Source organism: Bufo bufo, chromosome 2 (genome assembly GCF_905171765.1).
Source record: "Bufo bufo chromosome 2, aBufBuf1.1, whole genome shotgun sequence".
Lineage (NCBI taxonomy): Eukaryota > Metazoa > Chordata > Amphibia > Anura > Bufonidae > Bufo > Bufo bufo.
In genome coordinates this window covers 507,376,394-507,387,191 of record NC_053390.1, presented here as the reverse complement: position 1 = coordinate 507,387,191, position 10,798 = coordinate 507,376,394, and positions in this window count along the sequence as shown.

Genomic DNA, 10,798 nt, shown 5'->3' with positions numbered 1-10,798 from the left:
GATGGGCAGGCAGCAGAGGTATTTCTTGCACCTTCCAGTTTTGCTTATTTTCAAGTGAATTTGGGGGCAGGGAGATCCTGTGTCACGAGGGTGTCAAGACCCACGCCTGACTCCATTATACAGCGGTTGGCTGCGTGCTCTATGTAAGATAGGGCTGTTTCCTTATGGTAGCTTTCTGGGTTTGCTTTGCAACCCTTTTTGGCTCACTCAGGGATCCGTAGCTCCTTCTCCTCAGCTGTTCCTTGTCCAGCACTCCCAACCTCCTTATATTCCCCTCTCACACTTCTCTGGTTGCCAGATATAGAGCTTCCTGCCTGGACTTCTATACTGACCCTCTGGAGCTGTGTTGCTGCGTTCTCTGGTTGTTGGTCCAGAATGTTACCCTCCGGATCCCTGTTGGACCTTTGTGGTCTGCTGTGGTCGCCCACCTGGATGTATGTTTTTGTCTGTATTGTCTGTCCTTTCCCTGGTGTTTCCCTCTTAGTGTCAGTGGTGCGGACTAGTGATCCCACCGGCCCGTTCACTATCTAGGGCTCATTCTAGGGAAAGACATGGTTTAGGCACGTGATCGCCGCACGGGTGAGGAACCCGTCTAGCGACGTCAGGGCAGTCAGGTGCCAGCCGCAAGGTGAGTCAGGGGTCACCACCTTTCCCTCTCCCTTGGGCAGGGCTTTCCCTTTTCCCTCCCTGTGCGTGACGCCGGTCATTACATTATATCTGGCCCTTATTTTGTGTAGGTATGGATCCAATTGCTGCTATGTCCAAACAATTTCATAGCCTGTCTTTGGAGGTGGCAGGATTGAAGGCGTCGGTCCTCCAGCAACAGCAGCAATTACAACTGACCGCAAGCCCAGCGGTTGCTACTGGTAACCAGGTTGTTGCGGAACCCAAGGTCCCTCTCCCTGACAGATTTTCTGGGGGAAGGGACAAGTTTTTGACATTCCGTGAGGCCTGTAAATTATATTTTAGACTGCGCCCTTACTCCTCTGGTAATGAAGAACAGCGGGTGGGGGTTGTTATTTCCCTGCTGCAGGGGGACCCGCAGTCCTGGGCATTCTCTTTACCCACTGATTCCCAGGCTCTTCCGTCAGTGGATGAGTTTTTCGGGGCCTTGGGTCTCATATATGACGACCCTGACCGAGTCACACTGGCTGAATCAAGTTTACGGAGACTCCTACAAGGAGAGCAGCCGGTAGAGGAGTATTGCTCTGACTTCCGTAGGTGGGCTACGGATACCCAATGGAACGACCCGGCTCTCAGGAGTCAGTTCTGCTCTGGGTTATCCGAAAGGGTTAAGGATGCGCTTGCATTATATGAGACCCCCTTTTCCCTTGATGCGGTTATGTCCCTTTCTATCCGAATAGATAGACGCCTTAGGGACAGGTTGAAAAAACCGGAGCAATTGGTAACCCCTCCCAAGCAGCAGTTAGTCTGTACAGACTTAGACGAGCCTATGCAGCTAGGAGGAACTACTCGTCAGGTCCGTCCTCCTGAGGCTCGCCGTAGGCGTGGGGTTTGTTTTTGTTGTGGGGAGAGGGGTCATTTCATTAATGTCTGTCCTTCTTTCCTCAGAAACAAAAGACCGTCGGAAAACTACTAACCCCAGGCTGTGTGGAGGATGTCAGCCGGGGGGTATATGTTTCCTCCATACGTACATCGCAATTTGTGTTGCCAGCAGTTATTGTTTTTGGTGTTAAGACGGAGACTATTTCTTTCTTTCTAGACAGTGGAGCAGGGGTAAATTTGATAGATGCCCATTTTGCCCGCACTATGGGTTTGTCTCTCTGTACGCTACAGAGACCTATTCCCATATTCGCTATTGATTCTGCTCCTCTGTCTCAGAGAAACCTCACCCACATTGTTCATAATTTACACCTTCGGGTAGGGGACCACCATAACGAGATGCTTTCATGTTATGTTCTGGAGGGGCTTCCTACTCCGGTAGTGCTGGGCCTTCCCTGGTTGGTAGCGCACAATCCAGTGGTAGATTGGCAGGCCAGGGAGATATCGGAGTGGAGTGAGCATTGCAGAGAAAATTGCTTAAATAGCAATTGCTTAGTCGCCTCTATAACTACCCTACCTACATTTATTTCGGACTTTGAGGACGTTTTTTCTGAAAAGGGTTGTCAGAAGTTACCACCTCACCGTCCTTATGATTGCCCGGTTAACCTTATTCCCGGCGCAAAATTACCCAAGACCAGGTTATATAATCTTTCGGGTCCAGAGAGACAAGCCATGAAAGATTATATCTCCGAGAGCTTGGCTAAAGGACACATCAGACCCTCTTCTTCACCCGTGGCTGCAGGGTTTTTCTTCGTTAAAAAGAAAGATGGGGGCCTGCGTCCTTGCCTAGATTTTCGCGAATTAAATCAGATAACCATCCGAGACCCATACCCTCTTCCTCTCATTCCTGACCTGTTTAACCAGATTGCGGGTGCTAGGTGGTTCTCCAAACTTGATCTTAGGGGGGCCTACAATCTGATTCGTTTCAAGGAGGGGGATGGGTGGAAGACAGCTTTTAACACCCCTGAGGGGCATTATGAAAATCTAGTTATGCCTTTCGGTCTGACCAATGCTCCTGCCGTCTTTCAATATTTCGTTAATGACATTTTTAGTCATCTAATCGGCAGGTTTGTGGTGATATACCTAGATGATATTTTAATTTATTCGTCTGATCTGAGAACACATGAGGTACATGTCAGACAAGTACTGCAGGTCCTACGGACGAATGAATTATATGCTAAAATTTAAAAATGTGTCTTCGCCGTTCAGGAGATACAATTCCTAGGTTATTTTTTATCTGCGTCAGGTTTCCGTATGGATCCTAGGAAGGTCCAGGCAATTTTAGATTGGGATCTTCCTGAGAACCTCAAAGCTCTGCAACGGTTCTTGGGCTTCGCGAATTTCTATAGGAAATTCATTAAAAATTATTCAGTTACTGTAAAACCCCTTACTGACATGACTAGGAAGGGGACAGATTTTTCTAAATGGTCTGACGCCGCTAAAGTTTCTTTTTCCTCTCTAAAAGAGAGGTTTACCTCGGCACCTGAACTAGTCCAACCTGATGTCTCTCAGCCTTTTATTGTTGAAGTCGATGCGTCAGAGGTGGGAGTGGGGGCAGTGCTGTCTCAGGGTCCGTCTCCTGGCAAATGGCGTCCTTGTGCTTTCTTTTCTAAAAAACAATCTACAGCAGAAAAGAACTACGATATTGGCAATAGGGAACTATTAGCTATTAAACTAGCGTTTGAAGAATGGCGTCACTTTTTAGAGGGAGCAGTCCACCCCGTCACTGTGATTACGGACCACAAAAATCTTCTGTACCTCGAATCAGCTAAGCGTCTCACCCCTAGACAAGCTAGGTGGTCGCTATTTTTTACCAGGTTTAACTTTGTTATTACCTATCGTCCTGGGGCAAAGAATACCAAGGCTGATGCGCTATCTCGTTGTTTCCCTGGAGGGGGTAATGTGAGTGATCCGGTACCCATTCTTCAAAGAGGAGTGGTTGTTTCTGCGGTACACTCTGCTCTGGAGGGAAAGGTGTTAGAGGCCCAGGGGGACGCCCCGGTCTCTTGCCCCTCAGAGAAATTGTTTGTACCGTTGAACCTGCGTTTCGAACTATTAAAGGAACATCATAATTCGGCACTTGCTGGGCACCCGGGTAGTAAAGCAACCGTGGAGCTATTGTCTCGTCGTTTTTGGTGGCCAAGGTTGCGTCAGGATGTATTGGATTTTGTGTCTTCTTGTTCTACCTGTGCGCGCGCAAAAGTTTCACATACACGTCCTGCAGGGTCTCTATTACCACTCGTCATTCCCAATAGACCATGGACACATCTGTCAATGGATTTTATCACTGACTTACCTTTGTCTGCGGGTAAAACAGTTATTTTGGTAGTAGTGGACAGGTTTAGCAAAATGGTACACTTCATTGCGTTACCCGCGCTACCTAATGCTAAGACTCTTGCTTAGGTATTCGTCAGTGAAATCGTGAAGCTTCACGGGGTCCCTTCCGATGTTTCGGATCGGGGTACCCAGTTTATTTCTAAACTTTGGAAAGCTTTTTGTTCCCATTTGGGGGTACACTTGTCCTTTTCCTCAGCTTTCCATCCTCAGTCGAATGGACAGACTGAGCGTACCAACCAAAACCTGGAGACATATCTAAGATGTTTTGTGTCTGAAAACCAAGAGTTGTGGTCATCATATTTACCGTTAGCTGAGTTTGCCATAAATAATCGTCGTCAGGAATCCACTGGCAAGTCACCATTTCTTGGTGCATATGGTTTTCATCCCCAATTCTGTACTTTCAAAGAGGGGGGGTCTTCTGGGGTTCCCGAAGAGGAACGGTTTTCGTCATCTCTTTCATCGGTATGGCAGAAGGTGCAAGCTAACTTGAAAAATATGGGAGGTAAATACAAATGCATGGCTGATAAGAGACGGTCGCTAGGTCCGGACCTAGGAGTGAATGACTATGTGTGGTTGTCTACTAGGAATATTAAATTAAAGGTTCCATCTTAGAAACTGGGTCCTAGGTTTATTGGCCCTTACAAAATTGTAGCCATCATCAACCCCGTGGCTTTTCGCCTGGAGCTACCTCAGACTTTTAAAATCCATAACGTTTTTCATAAGTCGTAACTCAAAAAATAGGTTCCACCTCTAGAACCGTCACCGCTGACACCCCCTCCTGTTGTTGTGGATGGTAATCTAGAGTTTCAGATATCCAAAATTGTTAATTCTCGTCGGGTCCGCCGCTCTCTTCAATATCTGGTGCATTGGAGAGGTTACGGTCCTGAGGAAAGAATGTGGGTTCCTGCGTCTGAGGTAAACGCTGACAGGCTAGTTCGGGCTTTTCATGCCTCTCATCCTGAGAGACCTGGTCCTGAGTGTCCGGAGGCCCCTCGTAGAGAGGGGGGTACTGTCACGAGGGTGTCAAGACCCACGCCTGACTCCGTTATACCCGGGGTCAGGAAGTCACAGCGGTTGGCTGCGTGCTCTATGTAAGATAGGGCTGTTTCCTTATGGTAGCTTTCTGGGTTTGCTTTGCAACCCTTTTTGGCTCACTCAGGGATCCGTAGCTCCTTCTCCTCAGCTGTTCCTTGTCCAGCACTCCCAACCTCCTTATATTCCCCTCTCACACTTCTCTGGTTGCCAGATATAGAGCTTCCTGCCTGGACTTCTATACTGACCCTCTGGAGCTGTGTTGCTGCGTTCTCTGGTTGTTGGTCCAGAACGTTACCCTCCGGATCCCTGTTGGACCTTTGTGGCCGTTCACTATCTAGGGCTCATTCTAGGGAAAGCCAGGGTTTAGGCACGTGATCGCCGCACGGGTGAGGAACCCGTCTAGGGACGTCAGGGCAGTCAGGTGCCAGCCGCAAGGTGAGTCAGGGGTCACCACCTTTCCCTCTCCCTTGGGCAGGGCTTTCCCTTTTCCCTCCCTGTGCGTGACGCCGGTCATTACATCCTGGTCGAGATCGCACTTCTGCCCTGTTTCACAACCCAGCTTTTATTTTAACAACCAGTTTAAATGAATTGGGGAGATCCAACTAAATTCCAGGTCTGCCGCTATGTCTTAAATCTTTCATCTCAGCCACAGGGCATACCCCTGAGGTTGATGGCAGTACACCCTCTGCCTTTTTGTCTTAGATTTTTTTTTTCTCAGCCGCTACATGTATGGTTGAGGGCCATTCCCCCGACAGGTTGAAAACCATTAATAGTGAACATTTAGGAGAATGTGTCTTCAGAAATTACTTATTGGTAAATTTTCCATGTCACAATCTATATTTAAAGGGATTCTGTCACCAAGTTTTGGGCTATAGAGCTGCAGACATGCACGGCTAGATCGCCGCTAGCATGTCCGCAATATACCGGTCCTATAGGGCTGTGTGCTTTTATTTTCTTTAAAAAAGGATTTTAGAGATATGTAAATGAGTCTTGAATGTGTCCAAGGGTCTGTACGAACCGTCCTGGAGCTCAGCCACGCCCGCCTGTGAAGGAGCCCAGCACCGCCTATGTCCTCCGAATCTCCTCCTTTCATCAACGATAGATTGCTGTAATCTCGCGATGCGCGAGCTCGCACATGCGCAGTTCTTTCCCTGAGGCTGATGCCAGCACAGGGAAGGAACACTATACCAGCACTGCGCATGCGCGAGTTTGCGCATCGCGAGATTACGGCAATCTATCGTTGATGTCTACTCATTTACATATCTCTAAAATCCTTTTTTAAAGAAAATAAAAGCACACAGCCCTATAGGACCGGTATATTGCGGACATGCTAGCGGCGATCTAGCTGTGCATGTCTGTATCTCTATAGCCTAAAACTTAGTGACAGAATCCCTTTAAAGGGAACCTGTCATCACTTTATGCTACCTATACTAACGGCAGCATAAAGTAGAGACAGGTGAGTTGATTTCAGCGGTCTGTCATTTATAAGTTAAAAGTAAGTGGTTGCCGAGAAGCAACATCACAATCATTGCAGACTGGGCCTAGAAAAGAGTCACGGCCACCTGAGAAGAGTCATGGTTATTCATGAAGTCCTGCTCTCCTGCCCACCTGCTGATGACTGACAGTCTTCTACCTAGTTTTCTCCCTTTCTGTCTAGGAGAGAACTGCCAATCATCAGCAGATGGGTGAGAGAGCAGGAGATTATGGATAACCATGATTCTTCTCCGGTAGATTTGACTCTTTTCAAGGCCTGGGCTGCAATGATTATGATGCTGGTTCTCAGCAACCACTTACTTTTAGCTCATGGGCGACACACCGCTCAAATAAGCATTTCTGTCACTATTTTATGCTGCCCTCAGTGAGTTCAGCATTAAGTTGATGACAGGTTCACTTTAAATAAAAACCTAAAATTGTGCAGCTTTCACACTGGCCACTAATAATATGTTGAGTCTTCCTTCTCTGTAGAGGTAACTTTTCAGCAGTCATCTTATTATCATCACATGCAGGATAGATATCACCTCTGTTTAGATAACACAAGATCCACCATTCACAATAGGTGATATCACAGCTTATCTACTCCATCCTGACCTCTACACAGGTCACAGAGCATGCCTCCAAAATCTCCAATAGAAGTCAGCGAGGTCCCCTCCTATCTATTGAGTTCATGGCCCATGTTGCTGTGAGAGACTGAATCTAAAAAAAAAAAAAAACTGAAAATCACATTGTATGATTTTTAAATAATTAATTTGCATTTTATTGCATGAAATAAGTATTGGATACAATAGAAAAACAGAACTTAATATTTGGTACAGAAACCTTTATTTGCAATTACAGAGGTCAGATGTTTTCTGTAGTTCTTGACCAAATTTGCACACACTGCAGCAGGGATTTTGACCCACTCCTCCATACAGATCTCCAGATATTTTAGGTTTTCGGTCTGTTGCTGGGCTACATTGAGTTTCAGCTCCCTCCAAGGACCACTCCAGGACCTTGAAATGCTTCTTACAAAGCCACTCCTTAGTTGCCCTGTCTGTGTGTTTCGGGTCATTGTCATGCTGGAAGACCCAGCAGTGACCCATCTTCAATGCTTTTACTGAGGGAAGGAGGTTGTTGGCCAAAATCTCACGATACATGACCTCATCCATCCTCCCTTCAATACAGTGCAGTCGTCCTGTCCCCTTTGCAGAAAAGCACTCCCAAAGCACTCCCATGCTTCATAGTTGGGATGGTGTTCTTGGAGTTGTACTCATCGTCCAAACTCGGCAAGTGGAGTTGATACCAAAAAGTTCTATTTTGGTCTCATCTGACCACATAACCTTCTCCCATGCTTCCTCGGGATCATCCAGATGGTCATTGGTGAGCTTCAAATGGGCTGGCGTGAGCAGGGGAACCTTGTGTGCCCTGGAGGATTTGAATCCATGAAGGCGTAATGTGTTACTAACGGTAATCTTTGATACTGTGGTCCAAGCTCTCTTCAGGTCATTGACCAGACTGAGGAAGATTGACAGTCATCTTGTGTTTCTTCCATTTTCTAATAATTGCGCCAATAGTTATTGCCTTCTCACCAAGGCCTTGTGCAGGTCTACAATTTTGTCCCTGGTGTCCTTAGACAGCTCTTTGGTCTTGGCCATGGTGGAGAGGTTGGAGTGTGATTGATTGAGTGTGTGGACAGGACAGGTGTCTTTTATACAGGTAACGAGTTCAAACAGGTGCAATTAATACAGGTAATAAGTGCAGAGTAGGAGAGCTTCTTAAAGAAAAACTAACAGGTCTGTGAGAGCCAGAATTCTTGCTGGGTGGTAGGTGATCAAATACTGATTTTATGCAATAAAATGCTAATTAATTATTTAAAAATCATACAATGTGATTTTCTGGATTTTTTTTAGATTCTGTCTCTCAAAGTTGAAGTGTGCCTACAATAAAAATTACAGACCTTTCCATTCTTTGTAGAAAAATCGCCAGTGAATCAAATACTGGTACTTATTTTCCCCATTGTAGATAGAGCCATGAAAACATAAAAAAAATTATAAAAATCTTCAAAAATTCTCAAAAAAATTAGAGACGATTGATTTAAATAGGTCATTTTCTGATGGCACATTACATTTAAGCAGTGTGAAAACAAGCCAAGAGACACATCAGGTTATCTATAATGCATACAAGAAGGACACACCTCTCAGCAAGTAATACAATGATTTCCGTTGTCTCTGTGCCTCACCATTACCCAAGAGTCAAGAATACTTGATTAATTACTTGAATAATTGTAATTACTATACATATGCACAATGCAATACACAAAAAAACAATAAACATAAATGCCTACCTGGTGGCATAAGTTAATCTGATGTTCAACCTGGACACCAGCAGAAGACGACAGGATGGGATACAAAGCCTCTCCCAGCTTATAATGGGGATAGAGTGCTACTGTACATTCAGTTGCACTGGCAGCCCCAATTGGATATTGTCAGACTGTGAAGGGTTACACCCCAAACGGGTAACACCCACCTGGACCTTAACGGCAAAGTGCGAGCAATTCATTCATAACTTCTAGCAGGAATAATAAAAAAACGACACAGCATAGCGTCATAAAATAGATGGTCCAAAATTGTTATTTCAAGGGGGATGCAAGAAGTTACTAAAACAGACATGTCAGGAGAGGTGAAAGGGCGTCTTTAAGATGACCTCAAGTGGAAACAAGCAGTTAGCTAAAGGTGTGGTTCGAGAGAAAAAGCTACTGTAAATACTGTATGTACATACAGTACAGACCAAAAGTTTGGACACACCTTCTCATTCAAAGAGTTTTCTTTATTTTCATGACTATGAAGGCATCAAAACTATGAATTAACACATGTGGAATTATATACATAACAAACAAGTGTGAAACAACTGAAAATATTCTAGGTTCATATTCTAGGTTCTTCAAAGTAGCCACCTTTTGCTTTGATTACTGCTTTGCACACTCTTGGCATTCTCTTGATGAGGTTCAAGAGGTAGTCCCCTGAAATGGTCTTCCAACAGTCTTGAAGGAGTTCCCAGAGATGCTTAGCACTTGTTGGCCCTTTTGCCTTCACTCTGCGCTCCAGCTCACCCCAAACCATCTCGATTGGGTTCAGGTCCGGTGACTGTGGAGGCCAGGTCATCTGGCGCAGCACCCCATCACTCTCCTTTCTGGTCAAATAGCCCTTACTTTCAAAGTTTTCCCAATTTTTCGGCTGACTGACTGACCTTCATTTCTTAAAAGTAATGATGGCCACTCGTTTTTCTTTACTTAGCTGCTTTTTTCTTGCCATAATACAAGTTCTAACAGTCTATTCAGTAGGACTATCAGCTGTGTATCCACCTGACTTCTCCTCAACGCAACTGATGGTCCCAACCCCATTTATAAGGCAAGAAATCCCACTTATTAAACCTGACAGGGCACACCTGTGAAGTGAAAACCATTTCAGGGGACTACCTCTTGAAGCTCATCAAGAGAATGCCAAGAGTGTGCAAAGCAGTAATCAAAGCAAAAGGTGGCTACTTTGAAGAACCTAGAATATGACATATTTTCAGTTGTTTCACACTTGTTATGTATATAATTCCACATGTGTTAATTCATAGTTTTGATGCCTTCAGTGTGAATCTACAATTTTCATAGTCATGAAAATAAAGATAACTCTTTGAATGAGAAGGTGTGTCCAAACTTTTGGTCTGTACTGTATATAACACTACCTATCCCAATAAATGAGGCATATCAATGGACTAGATTGTTAACTAGGCTGTGCTGGACACACAAATAGAGGAAGGACCGCAATTGTTTTATGGTCTGAAACGCGTTGACGAAAATGTCCTGTATATGAAGATTTTAACCGTGAATAAAGTATCTTTTCCTGCTATGATACGGAGCTGGATCTTTTCTCTTCAGTCGTAACACCAATAGAATGTTGCATCAAGTTGAGTTCCCAGTTATGCGGATAAAATGTCGCTTATATGATATAATTTGCCATATGATGTAGTGCGGAGATGATACTTGTATAGTCTCTTGTTTGTGTGCTGTCCCTGTAAATATATAAGCTCATAAAAAGTGCATAATAAAACACACATTCATGAATAAAGTACAAGGTTCAAAGTTCATCTCTGACTTTCCCCATAACAGGCACCAGTCCAACATAACAGATACTGGTACCAGTGTAAGACTTTTAATGTCCAGTTTTTATGACGTGTAGTAGTTTTATGTTGCCTCTCCCTTCCATTTTGCCACCAGTGTTTTGTAGTACCATTGAACTGTTAATTACATTCCACTGTGAATGTGACATCATTTCATTTTCTTCAAGCATTGGCTTCCTTGATGAGTTATACATACATTTTGGAAAAATCAATTATAAAA